This window comes from Pan paniscus, chromosome 1, assembly GCF_029289425.2.
Source record: "Pan paniscus chromosome 1, NHGRI_mPanPan1-v2.0_pri, whole genome shotgun sequence".
Lineage (NCBI taxonomy): Eukaryota > Metazoa > Chordata > Mammalia > Primates > Hominidae > Pan > Pan paniscus.
The window spans coordinates 90,367,228-90,375,382 of NC_073249.2; the positions used below are offsets into that span (position 1 = coordinate 90,367,228).

An 8,155-nucleotide genomic window follows, 5' to 3' on the forward strand; every position below is an offset into this window, starting at 1 on the left:
TTAAAAATACCTTAACGAAGGGCCGGGCATGGTGGCTCACGCCTGTAATCCCAGCACTTTGAGAGGCCGAGGTGGGCGGATCAGCTGAGGTCAGGAGTTCAAGACCAGTCTAGCCAACATGCTGAAACCCTGTCTCTACTACATATATAAAAATTAGCTCGGCATGGTGGTGGGCACCTGTAGTCCCAGATACTCAGCAGGCTGAGGCAGAATCGCTTGAATCCAGGAGGTGGACATCGCAGTGAGCTGAGGTTGCGCCACTGCACTCCAGCCTGGGTGATAGAGTGAGACTCCATCTCAAAAAAAAAAAAAAAAAAAAAAAACCTTCACGAAAATATCTAGACTAGAATAATATTTGATGAAATATGAGAGTATCATGGCCTAGTTAAGTTGACATATCAAATTAATCATTACAGAATTACAACCAGCAGGAGGACAATAGTAGAGATCTGGAGACCGGTGGGTACACGCAGAGACAGGGAGACTTTTTCCTCTTTTCTCCACCTATGAAGCATCACCCACACACCCTTCTCACTACTACCCGATATTGATACAACACCAAGCTCATTCTGCCCATCATGCAGACAGCAAATTACTGAAATGATGAGTTTTGCAGTAGAGAAAGATTTATTCATAGGGAAACCCAGAGAGGAGACAGGAGAACAGCTCTCAAATCCGCTTCCCTGAAGATAAGGCTGGCTCAGGGATATTCATGGGGTAAAGAAGCGAGGTGGTCTAAAGCATGAAGAAAAGTGACTGGCAGTAGGGATAAATGAGGTAACTGATGATGTGTACAAGTGTAGTTGGTGTTCATGGCTCCTTATAGGATGCATGTTCAGAAAATGGTGGTGTTATCACGATTTGAGAGAAGAATTTTTGGCTCTTTGACATCAAAAGCTCGCCTCTTGAGCATTTGTGCAGGCCCAGTTGAAAGGTCAGTGGTCTTAACTGGTTTAAGTTGGACAAAAGCTGACCCCCAAGTTCCTGAAAACAACTTAAGCAATTGTTACCATGGTGACATATACATCAGAAGCATTATCTCTAAGGGAGCTCATGAAGGATAAGTTATAGTGTTTAGCAGTGTGGCTTTCAGCTACATGGGTTAAAAAAAATCAACAAAAAGCAAGTGACTAAAAAGATTAGCCCTTGGTTTCAACAAGATCTTGGGAAGAGAGACAAGGGTGGGGAAGGTTACCTGAGAGACTGTGTTTTTCTCCAATTGAGAGGCTACTATCTAAATGAACTGTAGGAATTACTGCATAGGACTAAGACTAAACTATGTAATACACTTGTTTATTCCTGTTAACCAATGACTAGAGACCTGGCAGGAAGCAAATCAGCTATAGACAATAAAGAATTTGTATTTTCTCTGCATATCTGAACTTGTAGTATGAGTGAATTTAGTGACCACTCAATAGGACTTGAATCAACAGTTCAAGCTTCTCTCTTCTTTTCTGTATCCCTAAAAATTATCAGGTTTTGATATCCAGTAGCATTCAACATTGCCTGCATCATTCATCTTGTCTTCAGCAGAAGTGTTACTGACAAAGCTGGTCCCCCAAAAGATAGAGTCTTTCCTTGTTTCCTGTCATGAAGCCAATACACAAAACGAAAAGTGAGCATCAAGCAGAGCAAACTTTATTCGATGGCCATGGAATTCAGATGTGGGGGCATGGCTCACAAATCAATTTCTCCACTAGTGAAGGGTGAGAGGGCTAAAATATAATATTTCTTTAATGAATATTTCTTTAATGACATTACAAGTAAGGGGAGAAATATTCACGTGTTTTCCAAAAATGGGCCGTGAACTCCCTGGAACCAGAGTTCTCCCTTCCTTTTTGTCGTTTTATGGCTTCTGGTCATTGCCATGGTGATTGTCAACAGTCACAGCACTGATGGGAGTGTCATTTAGCATGGAAATGAGATTATAATGAAACCTGAGGTTTTTTTTGAAGTTGATCTCTCTTGGTTATAACCAGTTTCAGCTGGTCTGGCTATAAAGGAAAATTTTTATTGCAGGTATTCTTTTTCTTAAAGATCAGCAAAGTTAGGGCAGAGTAGAAATTCAGCTATGTCACACAGGCATTACGCTGGGTAACAGAAGGATATCAGTCCAGAGTTCCACTGTAGCCATTGGGAGCCATCTCTACCATATCTATCTTCCCATTTCAGAAAGAATCTAACTTTCTCTTAACAGGTTGTGTTAGATGACTTAGTTATATAAACAACATCCCCAGGGGCTATCATCAGAAAGATGAATGGGTGGTGCAGAGGTGATTTTTTTCAGTGCTTTGAAACTATTTTGTATGATTATATAATGGTGGATATATGTCTCTGTAAACTTGTCAAAACCCATAGTCTGTACGACACACAAAGAGGATGCTAATGAGAATTTTAGACTTTGGTTGATAATGATGTATCAGTGTTGGTTCATGGATTGTAACTGGTGCTGGATATTGATGGTTGGGGAGGCTGTATGTGGGAGTGGGGAGAGGGTATGTGAGAACTTTCTGTACTTTCTGATCAACTTTGTTGTGAACCTACAACTGTTCTAAAAAATAAAGTCTATTCAACTCAATTTTAAAATTCAAAAAACAAAATTAAATAAAATATCCATCCTCTCTTGTCTTCTTCAGCAAATCTTGTGGCTACTGAAAGAATAGCCAGTGTCCCAAAACACATTAGAAGATGCTCAGCATCTAATCAGGGAAGTGCAAGTCAAACAGTATTGGGATATCATTTTTGCCTCAAGTTACAGAAGTTTAGAACTCTTCAGCCCTTCCAAGAATATGGAGAAATGGGGATTCATATATTGGTGATATCACTGTGAAAGGCTACAAATATTTTAAAGTTACTTGGAACACTGTTATAAAATTAAAAAAAATACCCATTGACTCATAAATCACTAAAGTCTAACAACCTAATAGGTCCCAGTATGTAAAAATATATTTAAAAGAATGATTGTCACACTATATTTTAATTGTAAATATGTAAAACAACCATTAACAGGAGAATGGTTGAATAAATTATACTCCATATTTACTATGGAATATTATGCAGCTACATAAAATGAGTTAAACATGTGTGTATTAATCCGAAGTGACAGTTATAGCATATTCTAAGTGAAAAATGCATATTGCAGAGTAATGCATGTGGTTTAGTCTTGGTAAACATAAAGAAACACAGGGAAATAGGTATCTTTATATTTGTTAATGCAGAAAGATAAGGGGTAAAAAGATAGAGAATAAACCATTAACACTGATTACTTTGGGAATGAGGAAAAGTGAAGAGACTGTTGACTTTCTTTATATGCTGACAGTTGTTTTATTGTTCAAACAAGTAGGTACTGCTTTTGTAGCTTGAAAGCAAAATTCAATAAATTGTAGAGGGAATAAATACAACAAAAGAGATGCTGTGGATGGTATGGCCTCAGGGTCAAACATCTATAGTCCATCAGACTTTTTACATTGCCAAGAGTGACTGCCTCTTAGTACAGCTCCTGTGCATTACTATACTAAGAAATTCGTCTCTTTTCTGTGCTTTGAGGGATGTTATAAAAATATAAACCTTCTGCACTCTGTGCAAGGTACATGACTTGCTGCAGGATGAGAAGTCTATTAGTCAAAGTTCAGTAAGTAGGTGAAGAGAAAGATCTCTTCTCCCACTCCATCCCATCCCCGTCCTGTTCCTAAATTGGTATGCATCCAGCTTAAGAAGAATGTAGGGGGTAATGGGTCATGCCCCCAAAAAGGAGTTAAAGGGATGAGAAAATTTTCCTACTTAAAAAGGTTCTACCATTCTATAGCACTGTAGGATGACTGAAGTTAGCAATACTATATTATGTAGTTTCAAATAGCTAGAAGGATATTGAATGTACCCAACACAAGGAAATGATAAATGTTTGAGATGATGCATATGCTAATTACCCTCTATATATGTATCACAACATCACTATATACTCCACAATGTGTACAATTATTACATGCCAATTATAGTTATTTTTAAAAAATAAAAAAGTATGTCCAGTCTAACATCAAAGCTCAAACATAATGTATTAACCATCTACTTATGCATAACAAATTACTTCAAAACTTACCAGCTCACCTTCCTGTGACCATGTGTTCTCATTGTTCAATTTCCACCTATGAGTGAGAACACGCGGTGTTTGGTTTTTTGTCCTTGTGATAGTTTGCTGAGAATGATGACCTGCACGTTGTGCACATGTACCCTAAAACTTAAAGTATAATTAAAAAAAAAACTTACCAGCTCATACAGTCTCTGTGGGTCAGGACACTGGGAGTGACTTTGCTGCTTGGCTCTGGTTCAGAGCCTCTCATGGGTCAAGGTATTTTCTTGGGCTCATCAGAAGACTCAACTGGGGCTGGAGGACCAGCATTCAAGGGGGTCACTCACATGGCTAGTGAGTTAGAGCTGGTTGTTTTTGAAAGATCTTAAGTTCTCCCATGCGTGCCCTCTTTCAGGGCTGCTTAGTGTCCTTAGAGATAGGACAGTTGGCGTCTCCCAGAGCTACTGATCCTAGGAAGAAAGCAAGGATAATGCCACAGTGCCTTTTATGACCTAGCCTCAGAAGTCACATGCAGTCCCTATTGTACATTCTACTCCATTAGTGGCAAGTCACTAAGCAAAGGTCACACTCAAGGAGAGAGGAGTTAGGCTCCATTATTTGAAGGGAAGAGTATGTGAGAGTGTGTAAACATTAAGCTACAACCACCACACAATACTCATTGGTGCCCTGCTGTTTTCTAGCTTTCAGGAATTCCTAAAAATTTCAGGTCCACTGAAGACATTCTTTTTCTCCAGAGGTTTGTGAAGTATTTTCTTAATAGCTTTTCTTTAACTTCATTGAGCTGTGGTGATCTAGGTTCTCCATTCCTTTTTTTAGGTCCTGTACTTACTTCCATTTATACAAGACCAGAACTCCACAAATTTTTGTAAAGACTTGTACTCATAGTTTTCCCCCCAAATCATGTATTTATCAATGCAACCATCCCAGGAGTCCATTGGAACTAGTTCCATCATGACCTACATCCCTGTACTCATCAGTCACCATACAACCAATAGTGGCTGACTATAGAGCACTTACTCTATACCTGACACTGTCTGAATGGCTTGACACATATTCACATCAAATACACCAAGTCACCCCTCTCGATTGAGGTCTTCATTCACAGTCTAAATTGCTCTTTCTCCACTTCCAGTTGCCAAATCCTTTCCCTAGGGGATCCATGGCCCATCACTGGCAAGGTCCCTAATATCTTTGTCTCTTCTCTTGAATGTTTCCTTCACCTTTGTGTTCACACTGAAACCTGGCACTCCCTTGAAGCTCTGTCTCTATTGTGGCCCCTCATAGAGTAGATATTTTCTGTCCTGGGGATAGGGTAGCTCTTTGCTCCTTATTGCTGCTTCCAGTCCATTTCTCTCCATCCTCCTTAAAAACTTTTCAGCTTTGAAACTCCTGCTATCAGACTCCACTACTGCAACTGTCTCTCCCTTTTTTTTTTTTTTTGAGGCGGAGTCTTGCTCCGTCCCCCAGGCTGGAGTGCAGTGGCGCTATCACAGCTCACTGCAAGCTCCGCCTCCTGGCTTCGCGCCATTCTCCTGCCTCAGCCTCCCGAGTTGCTGGGACTACAGGCGCCCCCCACCATGCCCAGCTAATTTTTTTTGTATTTTTAGTAGAGACGGGGTTTCACCATGGTAGCCAGGATGGTCTTGATCTCCTGACCTCATGATCCACCCGTCTCAGTCTCCCAAAGTGCTGGGATTACAGGCGTGAGCCACTGCGCCCGGTCCTTTTTTTTTTTTTTTTTTTTGTCATTTAAAGACACTTCTGGTTACTCCCTTTACTTCCTTGAATATTTTAATTCCTACATTACTATCACTCTCTGTAATGCTATTATCATAATTCTTAGTGATTTTAATAACCATGTAGACTATCCTGTCAAAACCTTGGTGCTTTTGTTTTGTCTTATCCTCCGATAATTTTTGTTCTTACTCTAGCTCAGCCACATATTTCTATGTCTTATGCTAGATCTGTCCATTATCAAAAACTATATCCCCTCTGTTAATCACTATGTCCATCACTGCCTATATTTCCAGCTGTCTCCTTTTAGTATCTGAGGGAACAAATCTTTGACCTAAATAGCACCTTGTTGATCCTCACACTGTTTCTTACTCTTCTCCTGTCCTAGCTTCTCTTCTTACCCACCTTAGATTCCATGGTCCCTTTTTATAATCACTCTCTGGCAGAGTATCAACTAATTTCTCTTTCCTTTGCATTTACCTAAAATATCTCCAACCCTAGTTAAATCCAACTTTCAACCTACTTTGCCACGGAAACAAACAGTAGACAGTTGGAGAACAACACAAAGACCCTTTCATTCCACTCTGTGTTAAAGACACTTTGGGTTCAAGTATTGCTAGGCAACCTTATCATATTTTTCTAGTCCAAATTTGTTGCACATTAGAATATCCTGGGGAAGCTTTCAAAATAATCCTAATGTCCTGGTTATGCCCCAGACCATTTGAATCACAATATCTAGCTGGTAAATCAAGGCATCATTTAAAAAAATATATCCCCAGATGATTTCAATGTGTAGCCACATTTGAGAACCACTGCCCTTCCAGATGACTCAGTTTCATACATACTGGCTTTTTTTTTTTTTTCTTTTTCTGTTCCTCCTGCATGCACAGCACAGTACTGCCACAAGGTCTTTGAAATGATTCTCTGCTTCTTCTGGAATGCTTTTTGACCATGAAGTTGCATGATTGACTCCTTCATTTCTTCAAGTTTCTGCTGCAAAGTCATTCATTAGTAATGTCTTCCTGAACTATCCCATATAAAATAGAAACTCTGCTCTTAGCACTCCTTACCTCCCTTGCCTGACTTTTCCTCTTTAGCATTTCTTGCCATCTGAAATATTATGTATTTATTTGTTAAATATTTATTGCCTCTCCATAACTACTAGAATAATAGCAGAGAACTTGTCCATTTTGTTTCTTGAATATTAACAAATATGCACAGTAAATTTATTTAGTGATGGATCAATAGGTGCTTAATAAATATATCTAAAACGGCTATGCAGCAAAAACTTCCAAGGATCTTATTTTCATCTAATTTTTGTGTTCAGGATAACTGTTTTTTTATGCAATAAATGCACTTTATAATTCTGATCAAAGGCTGGGTTGGGCCTTCAGTTTGGGATATTGAGAGCTTAGATTCTTTGAGAGCCATGAAGTCCCTAGATCTTATACATGAGTATTGCTGGGATGATAGAAAGAGATACCAACAACAATATAAGCAAATAGGAAATGTCACAGTTTCAAGTCGGTAGTGTTGTGTTTTGAGCAACAAAAAGAATATAGCACTAGAAGGAGAACCAGTTTTTACTCAAGATCAGGGCCCAGAGGGACAACAGACCAGTGCTTGCCACTGCAACATACATAGAAAGTAAGTTTTGTTGGTGAGCTGATGGGGTGGAAAGAGTGTCTGGAGAAGTGGTAGTGGCAGTAATTACAAGGGAGAGGGCTCAGTCTACTACACTTGATTTGGATACCAGTGGGGTTTTCCTTTCTGAGTTGTTAGCCGAGGAAGTATGCATTCAGCATAAGCTTTTAGAAGATGTAATACTAAAGAAAGGAGGATTTACAGACTAATACTACATCATTTTTTAAAGCTATGGGCAGATCATATATATTAAGCATAATGAACAAATCATCACAACAGATTAAAGATGAGTCTTTTTTTTTTTTTTTTTCTGAGACAAGATCTTGCTGTGTTACCCAGGCTGGAGTGCAGTGGTGCAATCTCAGCTCACTGAAACCTTCACGTCCCATGCTCAAACAATCCTCCCACCTCAGCTTCCCAAGTAGCTGGAACCACAGGCGTGCCACCACACCTGGCTAGTTTTTTGTATTTTTGTAGAGATGGGGCTTCACTATGCTGCCCAGGCTGATCTCAAACTCCTGAGCTCAAGCAATCCACCCGCCTGGACCTCCCAAAGTGCTGGGATTATAGGTGTGAGCCACTGTGCCCTGGCCAAGATGAGTCTTTAGTCAACATTTTTCAACTTTGCTCAAATTACCCTGATTTTTTGAGTAATAAACACAAGTAGTCCTTCCTAAGCACGGATTCTCC

General features: G+C 39.6%; 1 protein-coding gene across 1 annotated transcript in view; it reads right to left on the reverse strand.

Annotated features, from left to right (window-relative positions):
- Positions 1–4,601, reverse strand: part of LOC129397826 (serum amyloid P-component-like) — a 73,958-nt gene extending 69,357 nt beyond the window's left edge. Inside the window, exon 1 of the mRNA XM_055112801.1 lies at positions 4,264–4,601. The gene's annotated coding sequence lies outside the window, so the exon portion shown is untranslated. The remainder of the gene's footprint in view (positions 1–4,263) is intronic.
- Between the last annotated feature and the right edge of the window lie 3,554 nt (positions 4,602–8,155).